At 36.3% G+C, this 18,756-nt stretch overlaps 1 protein-coding gene across 1 annotated transcript in view; it reads left to right on the plus strand.

Annotated features, from left to right (window-relative positions):
* Positions 1 to 18,756, plus strand: part of GPC5 (glypican 5) — a 1,454,838-nt gene that overhangs the window by 1,296,022 nt on the left and 140,060 nt on the right. The window lies entirely within an intron of this gene.

An 18,756-nucleotide genomic window follows, 5' to 3' on the forward strand; every position in this document is an offset into this window, starting at 1 on the left:
TAAACCATGTCGGTGCCTTTCCATGTACTGCCAACTTTGTTAAAGTGCTCAGAAAGGTATTATTCTGCATCCCCTTTGAACAGTTAGGCTTAGAAAAGAAGTAACTCTTGTGGAAGTGATGGACTGGAGTCTTTTGTAATAAAAGTGGTATATATAATTTGGGATTAGTATTATCTAGGGAAAAAGCATGCTAGCATGATGGATTAAGTAATTGCCTTACTCACACATGCTACTAAGTCACTACCTTATGGAAGAAAATCAAACAGACTCATAACATTGACCTCCTCCAGGTTTAATGAGGCAAGGAAAACCTCCGTATGTCCTATTTAGGGGTCATTGCCATTATAAAAATATCATTAAATATCCAGTTCAAGGGTAAATTTGAGAAATGACTATTTAAACAACACAGATGGGCACCCAGCTGAAATTTTGATTAGAAACCCTTAAACTGCCAACCTACTATCTTTCCTTTAATTTTTAATCATATTTTATATATTTGTCTTTCTTTTGATTTTAGTCTTTATTCAAGACAAGTTTGGGCTATATATCTTGGTATAAAATAGACTTCATCTCAGCTTTCCTTCCAGTTTTGGAAAAACACTACATGGTTACAAATAATTTTTAAAATTTTGGCCCCAGAGGTTTTTTTTTTTTTTAAATAAGTAAGCTTATTTCAAATGACCTAGACAGATGAAAGAGAAGGAAAAAAAATAACTATTAGTATGCATGAAGTTCATGTATGGCTTCAAGGGAAAATGCTTTTGTTTGAAAGGGTACAACTACACATCACTGTACTTTCCATCTCATTTATTTATGTAGACACTATTGGGGGAAAAAAAAAGGCTCTACTAGGAAAGGAAGTATTGCAGTTTTTCTCTTCTTTTACAGTCATGGATTATTGTGTAATCCAGTGAAATGCAAGGGACTCATTGCCAGAAAAATGCGCTTAGTCCCTTTTTACAAAATATTGCATGTATTTTCATCAGGCTTGTGAAATACGTAGGCTCCAGTTAAGAGTTCCCAAACACGAGCGGGAAAACATTCTATCAAACCTCTCTTTCGGATTATAAAACAAAAGGAAGACAGATTAATGGGTTATGGGCAAGTCCTCTACTGTAACAACAACAAAAAGTGTTGATTTGTTTTGATAGAAATAAAAACCAGAATTCCAGAGTGTGATTTAATTACACAAAGAAAAGCCAGTTTATTTAGGAATGCCTAAAGTCAAGACTGTCTTGTATCTTAAATACAAAGTTTAGATAACTTGCCAATTTTAAAGTTATTCTCCAGCAGAAATTATAAAAATTGCAGCTCAGTAAATGACTCATATTTCCTGTTTTGTATTTTCACTTTGAATCCATATAATCGGACTAAGCCATAAAAATATGATATTCAGTGATATGTGACATAATAGAAATAGCATGGGTTTTGAAATTGGTACAAATTCCAGCTCTGCCACTTATTAACAAAGTGACTTTGAGCATACCTGAAGTTCAGTTTCCTCTTCTGAAAAATACGGGATAATAATATCTAACTTTAGTTCTATTAGGAGTATTAGAGATAGTTGTATGAAACATCCAGGCCTGTTACTAAGGATTACAATTCATTTTTCATAATTCAAACAATTAGCGTTAAGATTCATTTTAACTTAGCATTACATTCACAGGAATAAATCTATCTTGATTTATTAGAAATACAATGTCTTAACTCTTCAAATAACTCTTTCTTCTTAGTATTCATTGGACAAAATGCCATCCTGATTTTCTTTCTCTAATAGAAAATATTTAAACTCATCATAGATCCATGGACAAACCTGATAAAAAGTCAAATGTACCTCATTATTTTTTGCTACTGAAAATCATGATTTATATTTAGAGTGCTTCAGTATTACGGCCATATTGGTGTAATGACCATGTATCACTTTACCCAGATGTGACTCTCTTGATTCATAAATTCACTAAAAATCACCACAGGACTTCTCACTCACCCCAGCCCTCCTGCAAGTAAACTCTATTTTCTAGCTGTAAATAGGGAAAGAAACATTGGAGAACACTTGGATTTGAGTCCATAATAAATATTCCCATAAAAAAAGATTTTTTTCTATTGTTATTTTTCCCCTTCTTTCATCTGAGTCAGGATGTTGTGAGGATAGACAGTAATAGGCAGTGTGTCTTTACATGCTTTGTGCTATTTATTTTTTTTTGGTTACTTTCTTAAGGCTTTTACTGCATTTTTATTTTCCAGAGCTAAAAAATTTTAGGTCAGTCTGAGGTCAGAATGGTGTATATCTTGTCTGAAATAATATTCTACCATATGGTGAGACTCTTACAGTGGAATAATTAAAGAATAACAGACCACATTGGAAAAAACTTTCCACCCCCCCACTCTCATTTTGAGTAATAGGATTGGCTTAATTGAACAATTTCCTTGTGTTTTGTCAATGTATTTGGAGGCTAAGAAAAAATAAGTTGTTTTTTAAAACTGCAAATAGGATTTATTTTGTCTTATTGTAATCCATGAGTTTAAATTTCATTTTATGGAAAAATATGTTAAATTATTATTGCTTTCAAACAAGTTTAATTAATTTTTACTGGAGTATAGTTGCTTTACAATGTTGTGTTTCTACTGGGTAGCAAAATGAATAGACATACATGTATGTATATTCCTTCCTTGGACTTTCTTCCCATTCAAGTCACCACAGTGCATTAAGTAGAGTTCCCAGCCCTATATAGCATGTTATCATTAGTAATCTACTTTACACATAGTATCAACAGTGTATATGTGTCAATCCCAATCTCCCAATTCCTCCCACCCTGCCCTCCCCATTGGCATCCATGTATTTGATCTCTGCATCTGTGTCTCTTTTCTGCTATGCAAATAAGATCATCTGTACCATTTTTCCATGCATATGCGTTAATATATGGCATCTATTTTTTTTCTTTCTGATTTCATTATGTATGACACTCTCTAGGTCCATCCACATCTCTACAAATGACCCAATTTCATTCTTTTTTATGGTTGAGTAATTAGCTTTTTTAAGTTCTGAAGTTATGCTATATCAGAAATAATATTGTTTCTTCATAATCACGGTGTTTTATCAAAAATATATTATACTCTTTCTATTTTACTCAGCCTATATGATTTGTACTTCAATATTTGGCAGGAAATTATTAAGAAAGAAATCAGGCCCACCAATCAATATAAAAATAAGATATTGGCCTTCTCTATCATGTCGCAGCAATGTACTTTCATAGATGTTTATAATGCGTAGTTAATGGTCTACAGGTGATTAACTGTATCACCTGTTGGACCACATCTTCGCAAATGCAACATTGACAGCTTCAGATTTAGGACTGTAGAGTAAACCTTGGGCAAAGTTTTACAAATGCCTCTTTAATAAATTCAACTATGGCATCTACAGTTTTATCACCTTCCTGAAGTTGGTGTTTAGATACTGAACTTCAGAAGATACCATTTTGCAATAAGAGTCCAACTTTCTTTTTTTTTCCCCCACTACTATAACAGCTATGTTACTGCTTATTTTGGAGGAGGAAATGGCAGCTCACTCCAGTATTCTTGATTGGAGAATTCCATGGACAGAGGAGCCTGGCTGCAGTCCGTGGGGTCACAGAGAGTCGGACACAACTGAGCTACTGACACACACTGCTTATTTATTTCCTAAATTATAATCTGTCTTTAAACTTACTATTATACTGCCTAATGACATAAACTTTCCAAGTACATATTTGTTCTATGCTTCTCTTAAATTGAAATGCTTAGAAACTCACAATTCAGTTTCAGAGTTGATCAGGGTTAAGCAGAGTCTGTGAATCAAACTAAAAACCCTTCTTTAAAACAAGTGGCATTAGTTTGGCAATTTGGAACCTAGGATCGATTTGAGTGTGTAAGGGAGACTTTCTAGGAATTGACTCTGTCAATATATTAATCTATCGATTTATCTTTGGAGATTATTTCCCAGTGAGGTTAAGTCTACTTAAGTCATTGAAGGGCTCCCCTGATAGATCAGCTGGTAAAGAATCTGCCTGCAATGCAGGAGACCCTGGTTCAATTCTTGGGTTGGGAAGATTCCCTGGAGAAGGGATAGCTACGCACTCCAATATTCTTGGGCTTCCCTGATGGCTCAGATGATAAAGAATCTGCCTGCAATGCGGGAGACCTGGGTTTGATCCATGGGTTGGGAAGATTCTCTGGAGGAGGGCATGGCAACCCACTCCAGTATTCCTGCCTGGAGAATCCCCATGGACAGAAGAGTCTGGCAGGCAGTCTATGGGGTCGCAAAGAGTTGGACACGACTGAACGACTAAGCACAGCACAAGTCATTGAAAGATAATGTTTATATTTGTTCTCATCGCCCTTTCAACCCAATTGCTTCTTTTCAGAACCAGGACTTCTGAATTATTTCTTGATAAATGACAAAGCCTTCCAAATTTAACTGTTTATTATTGTATTTAAATTCACTTTCTCTCTAGATACAGAATCACAGCTTGTTCCCCAGCATATGTTACTTGCTTTTGTTTCCTTGTTAAAGTCAGGTGTTGCAATGATGAGAGCATAAGACCAGATTCCAAAATAAGGTCAAGCAATAAACAATGAATTTTATTAGTGGTCCATGAGATGTTAAAGACCCCATCAATATGGCCACAGAAAATTGAGATTGCTTCTGTAAAGATAAATACTCTGTTCTGAATTTGCTAACAAATTAAAGCCCCCCCCAATTCACTTATGGAAAGAAATTGGGGGGGGGACTTATTGAGAGCTATAATTACTAGGAATAAATATGTCACCTGAAATGTTATTGATAGTGGGAAAATAAAGTGTAAATATACTTCCTAAACCATGTTTTCCCTTATTGTAGCAGAAAGGCACTCAAACTCTTTTTATCATAGTAATAAACAAAAGACATGGGATATCTGTGTTTAAACCACCTTGGCTTAACACAATTTGTAATGGCCATCATTAGGAGTTTATGTGGAACCCTGTTTTATGTCAACCACACTAAGATAATGTTGCTTGGGGTGCTATATCCATGCTCTTTGAAATGTGTGCATAAACAGACACTTTTTTCCATGTATCTGTTTTGTCATTTATTCTGCTGTGTAAACACTGTTATGAAATTTAGTCTAATCTTTTTTTGGTTAATTCAAACATTTTCACTATGTTCAGATAACTGTAACCAAAGCCAGATGTTGGCCTCAGCACTGAGAGAGCTCACTTAATGTAAACACAATTCTATTTCCTCCATTTCTCTTTGCAATCCAGATGTTGCCGTTGTTCACAATGCTTTTTGCTCTGTCTCCTAACAGACCTCCCAGAAATTGAGAGCTTCCTTTCCAACCAATTTGTGTGTGGATGTCTACCTTTGAATTTCTGTTACGCCTCACAAGCTCCATAATAATGTAACAAGTAGCCCCACTCAATCTGGGTGGAAATCCCAAGCAATTCATCTCTTTATTATCCACTGTCTTCTTTATGGATTCTCAAGTCAGTAGACACTTCTTCAGGCTTCATTTGCTGTGCAGAAGTCTGCTATCCACCTTCTCCCTTGTGAAAAGAAACATGTTCTTAATGGATTCTGCTGACTCTCCATTCATTTTTAAGACTTCACTGGAGATGGCCTTCTTTATACACCAGCCTCCTTGAGGACTGTCTCCTCCATTCTTTATCTGCCATTACCATATCGTCTGGTCCCTCAACCACCACATGTTTACATCTCCATCTTCTCTAACAGACGTTTTCCCTTCTCCAATTCATTGACTTAATCAATTTTCATACTTCAAAATGTAAATGTGTTTTTCAGTGCTTTACAGTTTTACCTTTTGTGGGTTTTTTGCTCATTTGATGACCCTTGATTTTTTTTTTTCATGTTCTCATTTAAGTCTTTGGACTATAATTTTCTAAGAAAGCATAGAATTAGAAGATAATTTCTAGTATGTTACCTTTTAGGACTGCTTGTCTCATACGTAGCTCATCTCTCAATGCCCCATTTGCTGTAAAATTCATTTGTATAAACAAACTAATATCTTTATTATGTTGAAGCCAAAAATAGTTTCTTTCTCTTGCAGGTGGCTCTGGGAAAGATTGATAGATATGTCTATCTTGATTAAATGTGTCAATCACAGATGATTTTAATTTACTTATATCCTAAATTCTTATTAATGTCTTTTAAATTTCTATAGAGTTTTCTTGATTCTTAACTGACTTTACGTACAGAAATAGACATAGAAATTGAATATGAATTTTTGTTGATTTCCTTTGAGTCAGTCAATAGATTATTTCCGACTTTATTTCTGAAGAATATATTTAAGCAAAACACACAGATTTAGTGGGCTTAAAACTCAAAATCTATTTAGCATGAAAAATGAGAGAAAATTTCACAATTTACTATATTAAAATAGCTTCCCTTTCCAGGAAAAGGAGAGGTAAGAAATCATAACACTTATGGAATAAAACATTTCCTGTTATTATTATAAAAATTCAATCACTATGTTAATGTTTTCCCAGAATAGGCTGAAATAACGATGTTGCATAATTATACGGTTCTACCTTGTAAATACCATCTTTGACATTTCTGCATATATTTAAATCTTGAACCATTTTAATTCATACTTAGCGATATTGGTACATGGCATTTTTAATTGGAAAAAACAGAGATTACCAAGTTCAATTCCTTGATTTTACAATGGTTAAAATTAGGAACTGGAGATAAAAAATTTCAGGACTTAAATAAGTTCCCATGTTTGGTTAAAAGCAGTACCGGTGCAGAGAGTCTTTTCACTCACCCTCTCATAAAATCTGTTTCTGTAACACTACCCCAGGATTCAGTGTTCATCCAGGTTTGGTGCTTTGCCTCTTCAACTCTCCACCCACTTCATACACAGTATAGCTGCAAAACATTTCCTGCACAGGCTAGATGCCTTTTGTTTTGCTATTTCCTTCAGTACACGTGCCCTTCTCTTCTTGAGGATCCCCATAGGCTGCTTTTGGTATCTGCTTTGTCAGTTGAAATTTGAAATGAAATACACCCTTGAAATTTCATGTTGAGAATTGTTCCCAGTGTGTGGTATTATTGTAGGTATCACCTCTCTCTCCTCTACCTTTGGACAGATCTGGTCTCAGATCATTCACATATTTTATGTAGGCTCACGGGAACAAGGACCAGCATATATTCTTCAGCCTTCTACTAATGACTACTAGATAAATTGTCAGAAATTGTGGTTTCCTAAGATGGTAGCTGGTAATCTACCTCCACAAATAGTCAAAGGGAAATGAGAGAGAGAGAGAACTCAGCAAATTGAGGGAGAGACCAAAGAGAAAAATTAGAACAGATAGCTCCTATTGAGTAGAAATAATGGAAGAGGAAGAAGAAAACATTAAAAACCAAGGATAAGTCTAACACAATTAGAACTCAAAATTTTTGAAACTCTAGATTAGAGTTTCTAGAATGTAAAAATTTAGTAGTCCTAAAAAAATAAGATGTTCATGATGGAGAATTAAGTTTAAAATAGAGAAAACTGTAAAACATGAAATAATGAGAAAAAGAAACAAGAAATGTTGATGAATATATGAATAATATGCAAATATTGTGCAAATTATAGGCAGTTTCAGAAAGAAATAATAAACAGACGGGGGGATTAAGAATCAAAGAACAGATGTTCTTTTAAAGATGTGAATATTCAAACTCAATGATACCATTGAAATTTTAGAGAGATTAATGGAAAAATCACTTTGATAAAGCATTAAAAATAGGTTAAATTAGAAGTAAATCTTACAAACTTCCAGACAAATAGACCAAAGTAACTTATAAAGAAAATAAAACCTTATCAGAAAAAATCCCAGGAGGAATATTTTAATCTCAAGAAAATTGGAAAAACTAAATAAAAGATCTTAAGATGGGTAAAGAAAATGTGTTGTAAAAAAGTACTAGACAAAAAAATGATTTATATAAATGTTGATAGTGTGACTTGGAATTATAGCCTCCATATGAAGACAGGTTGTTTGAACTTGAAGAGCTGTCCTGTAATGGACAACTCAAAAAAAGACAAAGGATATAGGGATGAGATGATTCTGTGAGAGTGTTTGGTGGGGCATAGGGTCATGATAAAAACACCACAAAAATCTGTTCTTGACATGAGTGTGTAGAGGGGACCAAGTCTCACTTTTGGTGTGAGTATACATTCTAATTTTAAATATTTAATACAAATATATAACATTGACTATGACTATTAAGGACCAAAAGACTAATGATATGCACACCTAGAAACAAAGAAAAAGCGTTCCTGTTCAATTTAATTTCAAAAAAAAATTTTCTACTTGGTTCCAAATAAAACATTAAGAATTTTCAAAAACCAGAAATTTTACAGCCCACATTCATATGCCATTGTTCAATAAATCCAAGAAAACAGTCTCCATAAGTCCCTCATATAATTTTCACACTTTGAAACTTACTACTGAGTTTCTGTCATCATTTTCCTCTTTTAGACAATAAACTTTTAAAAAAAAACTATAATATTTAGATACTTATCTCATTACTTGGATGTTATTTAAAATTAATGCAGTCACAAAATTTTAATCAAATGTTTATTTGTTGGTTTAATTTTGTCATTTCTTCCTAGATTTGTTGATTAGTTTTCTTCTTAGTTATTATTTTCTCCCTCATTTTAAAAGTTAGATTCTTATTAACCAAATACATCTATCTATTTTTAAGAGCCAGATTCAATTTTAAAATATGCATTATACAATATTTACATTAAGATGCTGGGAATATTTTATATTTTAATATTTATCTTTGTCTTCATTAATTCAATGATTTTTGAAAATCTTGACTTTACTCACTGCCTGTTTCTGAAGGGGAAAACTCCATCAGAGTTCTCAAATTTTATAAAAACAAATTCATGAAAAGGGAAATTTCTGAGGATAATCTGCCTCCTAACAATTATTGATACTGTTGTCCATCTTACTATGTGAATGTTTTATATTTGGAGGAAATTTATCTCTCAACTTTCCCTCGTGTTATCCCTTGTCAGCATCACTATTGTGATGATAATCTGAGTTTAGGGAAGGTTTGACATTAAAAATATTTTTATTGAGGCATAGTTTATTTACAGTGTTGGATTAATTACTGCTATACAAGAAAGTGATTCAGTTTATGTATATATTCTTTTTTCTTTTCCATCTTGGTTTTTCACAGAATACTGAATACAATTCCCTGTGCTATACAGTAGGACCTTATTGTTTATCCATTCTCTATATTAAAGCTTGCATCTGCTAACCTAGGTGCCCCCATTCCATTCCTTCCCCAATGTCTTCCCCCTTGGCAACCATCAGCGTTCTCTACGTCTGTGATTCTGTTTCTGCTTCATAGATAAGTTCATGTGTATCATTTTAGATCCCATATATAAGTGATATAATATGATATTTGTCTTCCTCTTTCTGACTTACTTAACTCAGTGTGATAATCTCTAGTTGCATCTTTTATTTTTAAATTTATTTTTAATTGAAGGATAATTGCTTTACAATATTGGTTTGATTTCTGTCATATATCAACATGAATTAGCCATAGGTGAACATATGTCCCCTCCTTCTTGAACCTCCCTGCCACCTCCCACCCTTTCCTACCTCTCCCTACCCTTCTAGGTTGTTACAGAGCCCCAGTTTGAATTCCCTGAGTCACAGCAAATTTCCATTGGCTATCTATTTTACATATGGTAGTATATGCTTCCATTCTACTCTCTCCATTCATCTCACCCTCTCCTATCTTCCTCCCCAACCCCTGCCAGCCATTGACCATAAGTCTGTTCTCTATGTCTATGTCTCCATTACTGCTGTGTATATTGGTTCATCAGTACCAGCAATACCACTTCTTGGCATATACCCTGAGGAAACCAAAACTGAAAAAGACACATACACCCCAATGGTCATTGCAGTACATGTTTACAGTACCTAGGACATGGAAGCAACCTAGATACCTATCAACAGATGAATGGATAAAGAAGCTGTGGTACATATATACAATGGAATACTACTCAGCCATAAAAAGGAATGCATTGGAATCAGCTCTAATGAAGTGACTGAACCTAGAGCCTATTATACAGAGTGAAGTAAGTCAGAAAGAGAAAAACAAATACTGAGTATTAACGCATATAGTTGCATCTTCTTAGTACCTTTGATCTTACTGTAAGTTTGAATGTTTTATGATACATATCCGTGTATAACTTAAACAGAGAAAACAAAGCAAACAGAGGATTTGGGAATTTTGAGATTTAAAGTAATAATGTCAGCTCTAGACAACTTCTGAGAGATCATTTATATCTTAAAAAACTGGATGGATTGAATCTGTCAGCCCCTAACTCCTCCTTACAAAGCCTTCTGTGTAATTTACTGAAGAATGGCGTGATTTTCCACATGAACTCACAGGGTGAATCTACTATTTTGGTGTTCAACGTCCTGATAAACCACTGTTTGCACCTTGAATGCTGTCTACCTCACTTAAATGTTCCCTGACATGACTATCTGATTTCTAGTTTGCTCTCATCCTGAGAGTTAATTCTTCCCACTCCAATTTTGCTCCCACATTCTTATGTCCCTCTCCAAAATCCTATCTGGGAACTGATTTTACTCATTTTTCCTGAGGTTTTTCAGCACCCAATTTCTTTCTTCCTTACCAATACATGAAATTAAAAGACGCTTGCTCCTTGGAAGAAAAGCTATGACCAACCTAAACAGCATATTAAAAAGCAGAGACATTACTTTGCAAACAAAGGTTCACCTATTCAAAGCTATGGTTTTTCAAGTAGTCATGTATAGATGTGAGAGTTGGTCTATAAAGAAAGCCGAGCACCAGAGAATTGATGCTTTTGAGCTGTGGTGTTGGAGAAAACCCTTGAGAGTCCCTTGAACTGCAAGGAGATAAAACCAGTCCATCCTCAAGGAAATCAGTCCTGAATATTCATTGGAGGGACTGATGCTGAAGCTGAAACTCCAATACTTTGGCCACCTGATGCAAAGAACTGACTCATTGGAAAAGACCCTGATGCTGGGAAAGATTGAAGGCAGGAGGAGAAGGAGACAACAGAGGATGAGATGGTTGGATGGCATCACTGACTCAATGGACATGAGTTTGAGTAAGCTCCAAGAGTTGGTGATTGACAGGGAGGCCTGGCATGGTGCAGTCCATGGGGTCTCAAAGAGTCGGACATGACTGAGCGACTAAACTGAATACAGTATTGTATTCAGTACCAATACAGGGAAACAATTGAAGGATTCTTCATTTGATAAGCTTGCTTTCAGCAATTAATGAGTACAAGTTTATCATGAATAATAATGGTATCATCATTTAACTTATCACTTAAGGGAAGTAGAAATAATTGTAAAACTACAGTGGAAGCTACTAATAGCATCAAGAAGAGATAGATACTATAAACCAACTATGTGCGATACATACAGTAAAGTATGTGAAAATGATCATTGCTCAGTTGTGTCTGACTCTTGGACACTCATGGACTATAGCCTGTCAGACTCCTCTGTCCGTGGAATTCTCCAGACAAGAATACTGGAGTGGGTTTTCATTTCTTTATCTAAGGGATCTTCCCGGCCCAGGGATCAAACCTGGGTCCCCTGCATTGCAGGCAGATTCTTTACCATCTGAGCCACCAGGGAAGCCTCACTTAAAAATATGCACTTCTCTACAAACATTCATTAATAATCTCAAGTTATGTATTTTTATACTTCTTTTGAACATAATATGGAACTACTACTCTTTTACATTGAGTATAATGCTTGTGGGGCTTCCCACGTGGTGCTCCTGGTAAAGAACCCACCTGCCAGTTCAGGAGATGTAAGTGATATGGGTTCAGTCCCTGGGTCAGGAAGATACTATGGAGGAAGGAATGGCAACCCACTTCAATATTCTTGCCTGGGAAATTCCATGGACAGAGGAACCTTGCAGGCTACAGTCCATAGGGTCGGAAAGAGTCAGACACAACTGAAGCGAGTTAGCACACACACACACACATAATGCTTGCCTCCTATCTTATTAATTGTGGTCTAAAATTTAGCTTTACCTTTTATACCTGTTCTTTTCTTAATATATAATGTAGTAGAGATTTTTATGGACAATAGTTAAATTTATTGACTTACATTTTTTAAAAAAGAATAGATACATAAAGTTATTGTCGAGTTAATTGATACCACAGTGAAAATATAGAGGATTGAAACTCAATACTGTGCTTGTCTTCAAAACTTGATATGCAAAGCATTTGCCTTGTTAGAGTAGAATTTGATCTTTTCTTCTTACTTATCTTTGAGGGGATTGAAGTTTTCTGTGGTAAGTGTATCACTTTCATTTTCATATATTTTGTCTTTTATTCATTGGTACCAATAGGCATAAAGCTACTCTTATTACAATCATTCACCCATGATTGGTAAATGTTGTCCTTGGTAAATTGCATGGGTTAGATACCCCCTGAGCTGTAACCTTCATCTTGTTCAGTTAAGTTGATTAAAACAATTTGTATGAAATTAAACGCAAGCAATATTTACATAATGAAAACAGAATGTGACTGAAATCTGCAACCTTCAGAGTTTCAAATATAATGATTATTCACTAATTACAATGGAAGTTCATTTTTCTCTGGGGACTGAATCCTTTGAGCACATAGGTACTGTCCATGTGGTACCAAAGTAGAAGATGACTTTGTCTTGGTTTGTCTTTAAACAACAAAACATGTGTTTTCCCCTTATTCCTTGTTTTAATCATTATAGACAACTTTTTTTCTTAGCAGCAAAATTATTACAACAGGGCATTTGTTAAGCTAGTGCTGCGCTGTGGTGTGTCGCTCAGTTGTGTCTGACTCTTTGCAACCCTGTGGATTGTAGCTGCCAGGCTCCTCTGTCCATGGCAATTTTCCAAGCAAGAATACTGGAGTGGGTTGCCATACCCTCCTCCAGGGGATCTTCCCAACCCAGGGATGGAACCCAGGTGGATTCTTTACCATCTGAGCCATCAGGGAAGTCCTAGTTAAGCTACAGTGGGCCATTATCTCTTTGTAAAATAGATCATCCATTCATTTATTTAAGTTTGGTGTGAGAATTTGGGAAATAATTTTATACATTGGAAAACTGCTTCCATAAAAGTTATGTGTGTTTGCCATGTGCTCAGTTGTGTCCCACTCTTTGTGACCCCATGGACTGTAGCCCACCAGGCTCCTCTGTCCATGGAATTTTCCAGGCAAGAATACTAGAGTGAGTTGCCATTTCCTCCTCCAGGGTCTATTCCCAACCCAGGGATCAAACCTGTGTCTCCTGCATTGGCAGGCAGGTTCTTTACCTGATGTGCCATTGGGGAAGCCCCTTTCTATAAATGTTAGCTATTTACTAAAATTTGAAAGTGTAAAGTGCCTGAGTTGCTCTTTAACTGTTAGAGGATGGCTGAGGCAGCTGGGAAAATGTGCTGAAGTCATTAATTTTATCTCCACATTTCATCTAAGTCTCTGTTCAATTTCTGTGTGATATTGGTCTGTGGTCCCCATATACAGCTCCAATGCAAACACAGCATCTCTTAGGCAGATTGCTCGCCCGCTGACTCTCAGTTTCTTCACATCGAAAGGATGGATTTGGGCAAGATCTCCATGGTAGCTTCCAACTCTAAATTTCTCAGATTTTGAGACTCAAGGACTCCCTTCCTCATTCCCAGGTTAGCCCTAACTAATCCAATGGAGCCCTTCTTCCTATCACCCCTTTGTGAGCTCTCCAATAACACAGATACTGTTAGTGTTGATCTAAATCAGGTATAACCAGGGTGAGACATAATAACCAGGACATACTGTGAGAATACTGTTTTTTATATAAATGAATACAAATATAATGTTTTAAAAATTATTTTTGTTAAAAAATAATTTATATTAAAAATAATTCCAAATTAAATGACAAACAACCTTTATTTGTAGAATTCTAAAATTTGTCTGTATCACTTCCTTTTACATGTTATGAAGTCATTCTCCTGTTCTCCCCAACAGTCTTTATGAATGCTACTGTATTGATGCTGACAAAATACAGCATTATTTTCCAATCAGCATATTTGGTGTACTTAATGTTTTCTTTTCCTTTGTTTTCAGTGGAAAACAAATTGCTGAAGCAGCAGCTTTTGAGCTTTAGTTTATGCACCTTTCTCGCTAGACTCTTCCACAGAAAACTATCCATGATGTTTCAATTCAAACGCAAATATTTTGGAATCTTCCTAAAAACATTAATTTGGTTATTTTTCTCTATTCTACATACATACACTTGTAAATGCATATAAACATTTACAGAAACTATCACCCTGGCAACATTCTTTAAAAGATATGCTTTTTTATTATCAACAATTTATATTATATTTGCAGAGAAGGAAATGGCAACCCACTCCAGAACTCTTGCCTGGGAAATCCCATGGACGGAGGAGCCTGGTAGGCTGCAGTCCATGGGGTCGTGAAGAGTCGGACCACTGAGCAACTTCACTTTCACTTTTTACTTTCCTGCATTGGAGAAGGAAATGGCAACCCACTCCAATGTTCTTGCCTGGAGAATCCCAGGGACGGCAGAGCCTGGTGACTGCCATCTATGGGCTCGCACAGAGTCAGACACGACTGAAGCGACTTAGCAGCAGCAGCAGCAGCATATTATATTTGAATACAGAAGGGACAAATACAGGCAATGACAATGTTTTAGCTTTCAAAGTTTCTGTGCTTTAGAATCAACAAATCAGTGCTTTTATCAAATTCTCTTTTAACTACCTATTGTTGACAAATGCATAGAAAAATATTTGCTTAAAAATCAAACAAAATACATACAGTGTAACATCCATAGTCTTTACACAGTCTCAAAGAGCTTTGATTTTCCTATTGTTTAAATAGTACAAAGATATTTTAAAATATAGTCATCCTGTTAAATTAAATTTCTATTTATTTTATAGAATTATTTGCTTTCAGCACCATGTCATCTCCATTTCTTCAGCCAAATAATGTGCTGTTGACTACATTTTCCTTCTGGACTGAGATTTTCCCACTGAATTCATGCTCTGGCCAACATTTTAACCCAACAGGCCATGCTGAGGATTGAGCATAGATTATTGCATCCAGTGGACTTTGTTTAAACATTGATTCTTCTTAGAGTATGATCTTGATAAATTACATTTGTCACTATACGTTTCCTCTTTAAATTTCAGTACTTTGTAGATCATGTGAGAACTGCATTGAATGAGAAAATATTATGAAATACTTTTAAACTACAAAGTTACTACAAAGAGTCAATCCCTCCAGAGAGAAGATTGAAAGAGGAGTGTTACCTACATCACATTTTTCTAAAAAAGGCCAAGTCCATGTCTGAAACTAGATCCAGGCCTTGGTTAAGACCGAATTCTTGACATTCATTCCTTGAATCAGCACAAGCAAATCATGGATCTTTATATGTCAGCATTCTTATCTATATCATAGTTATTATGATAGTGCCATCATCATGGAGTTACTGTAAAAAATGAAATGAGAACACATAAGTAAAGCACCTCTCTCAGCAGCTTTTGCCCTGTTGAGTGTTAGCCGTGATGTAAAGAAGAATGTTGTGACATGACAGGGGCTCCACTGTACACAACTGGGTGATAAATCCTATCCTATAAGTATACTGAAACATACAGGAGCACAAGGAAATGACCATTCAGTTTTCTTCCCTACCTCAGAGAGCTACAGCACCTTTTACCCAGTTATTCAAACAAAAAAACAAACAAAACCTAAATGTATTATTTGAGTCTTCTTTTTACTCCCCATCCACTCTCTCACAGGATAGTCTTTCAGATCAGCCAACAAATTGTATTTTCAGTTCTTATACTTCTGTTTATTTCTACTGCTGCCAATCAAGAAAACTACCATTTTTTTTTAATTACACTAATTGCCCTCAGACTAGATGTCTTGCTCACCTTCTTATTTCCTCACCTACATGCATTCTCCTCAGAGCAGCCAGTTACCTTTATAAACTGTAAATTAGGTAGTGCTTACCATACCTGCAACACACTGAAAGTAGAATAAAATTGAAATTCCTTGTTGTTTAGACTTCTACCCTATCCTAGCTCTTTATACCCCAAGGCCAGTTACCCATCACCCAACTTCTTCATTGGGTCCTTGCAATATCAATACACTTGTGGGCTATTGTATTTGATATTCCCTTTGCCCTGAACATTTCCCCCCTAAACACTTTATGAATAACTAGCTCTTTTTTTGTACTGTGCATGTTCATATGTGTCACTTTCTCAAGCTGTTCTTTAGCTGTCCAAGGAAAGCAGGTCTTGTTTTGCAGATGTGTGTGTTTGTATGAATGTGTGTATTAATCCGTCATGTGCGACTCTTTGCGCCCCATGGACTGTAGCCTGCCAGGCTCCCCTGTCCATGGAATCCTCCAGGCGAGAATACTGGAATGGGTTGCAATTTTCTTCCCAGGGGATATTTCCGACCCACGGATTGAACCTGGGTCTCCTGCATTGCAGGCAGATTCTTTTCCATTTGAGCAATACTGTTTAAATCTTCCACTAACTTTATCTCACTTTCAAATATCAGTACAGTTCAGTTCAATCGCTCAAGTCATGTCCGACCGTTTGCGACCCTAAGGACTGCAGCATGCCAGGCCTCCCTGTCCATCACCAACTCCCGGAGTTTACTCAAACTCATGTCTCTTGAGTCGGTGATGCCATCCAAACATCTCATTCTCTGCTGTCCCCTTCTCCTCCTGCCCTCAATCTTTCCCAGAATCAGGGTGTTTTCAAATGAGTCAGCTCTTCGCATCAGGTGGCCAAAGTATTGGAGTTTCAGCTTCAACATCAGTCCTTCCAATGAACACCCAGGACAGATCTCCTTTAGTATGGACTGGTTGGATCTCCTTGCAGTCCAAGGGACTCTCAAGAGTCTTCTCCAACACCACAGTTCAAAAGCATCAATTCTTTGTCGCTCAGCTTTCTTTATAGTCCAAATCTCACATCCATACATGACCACTGGAAAAACCATAGCCTTGACTAGACAGACCTTTGTTGGCAAAGTAATGTCTCTGTTTTAATATGCTGTCTAGGTTGGTCATAACTTTTCTTCCAAGGAGCAAGTGTCTTTTTATTTCATGGCTGCAGTCACCATCTGCAGTGATTTTGGAGCCCCAAAAAATAAGGTCTGCCACTGTTTCCACTGTTTCCCCATCTATTTGCCATGAAGTGACGGGACCAGATTCCATGATCTTTGTTTTCTGAATGTTGAGCTTTAGCCAACTTTTTCACTCTCCTCTTTCACTTTCATCAAGAGGCTCTTTAGTTTTTCTTCACTTTCTGCCATAAGGGTGGTGTCATCTGCATATCTGAGGTTATTGATATTTCCAGCTTGGGCTTCCTCCAGCCCAGCATTTCTCATGATGTACTCTGCATATAAGTTAAATAAGCAGGGTGACAATATACAGCCTTGATGTACTCCTTTTCCTATTTGGAACCAGTCTGTTGTTCCATGTCCAGTTCTAACTGTTTCTTCCTGACCTGCATACAGGTTTCTCAAGAGACAGGTCAGATGGTCTGGTATTCCCATCTCTTTCAGAATTTTCCACAGTTTATTGTGATCCACACAAAGGCTTTGGCATAGTCAATAAAGCAGAAATAAATGTTTTTCTGGAACTCTCTTGCTTTTTCAATGATCCAGCAGATGTTGGCAATTTCATCTCTGGTTCCTCTGCCTTTTCTAAAACCAGCTTGAACATCTGGACATTCACAGTTCACATACTGTTGAAGCCTGACTTGGAGAATTTTGAGCATAACTTTACTAGCGTGTGAGATGAGTGCAATTGTGTGGTAGTTTGAGCATTCTTTGGGATTGCCTTTCTTAGGGATTGGAATGAAAACTGACCTTTTCCAGTCCTGTGGCCCCTGCTGAGTTTTCCAAATTTGCTGGCATATTGAATGCAGCACTTTCACAGCATCATCTTTTAGGATTTGAAATAGCTCAACTGGAATTCCATCACCTCCACTAGCTTTGTTTGTAGTGATGCTTCCTAAGGCCCACTTGACTTCACATTCCAGGATGTCTGGTCTTGGTGAGTGATCACACCATCGTGATTATATATATATATGTATATATATAATACATACATACACATGTTTCCTATCTGTTCTTTCCTGGTCTTTCCCCACCCTGAGAATATTATATGCATGGGAGCATAGTCCTTATCTGTCCTGTTCAGTTTTACAACTAAAGTCTACAAAAGAAATGCCTAATACATACATATGCTCACTAAATATATATTTAGTGATTAATGGATTGAATTAATAAGTGAAAAAACTTTTTTTTTTTTTTATAAATTTATTTATTTTAGTTGGGGGCTAATTACTTTACAATATTGTAATAGTTTTTGCCATACATTGACATGAATCAGCCATGGGTTTACATGTGTTCCCCTTCCTGGACCCCCCACCCACCTCCCTCCCTATCCCATCCCTCTGGGTCATCCCATTGCCCCAGCCCTGAGCCCTTGTCTCATGCATCGAACATGGAATGGTGTTCTGTTTCACATATGGTAATATACATGTTTCAATGCTATTCTCCCAGAACGTCCCACCCTCACCTTCTCCCTCAGAGTCCATAAAATTGTTCTATGCATCTGTGTCTCTTATTCTGTCTCGCATATAGGGTTATCGTTACCATCTTTCAAATTCCATATATATGCATTAGTATACTGTATTGTTGTTTT

Source organism: Giraffa tippelskirchi, chromosome 12 (genome assembly GCF_054371585.1).
Source record: "Giraffa tippelskirchi isolate mGirTip1 chromosome 12, T2T-mGirTip1v1.2.pri, whole genome shotgun sequence".
NCBI lineage: Eukaryota > Metazoa > Chordata > Mammalia > Artiodactyla > Giraffidae > Giraffa > Giraffa tippelskirchi.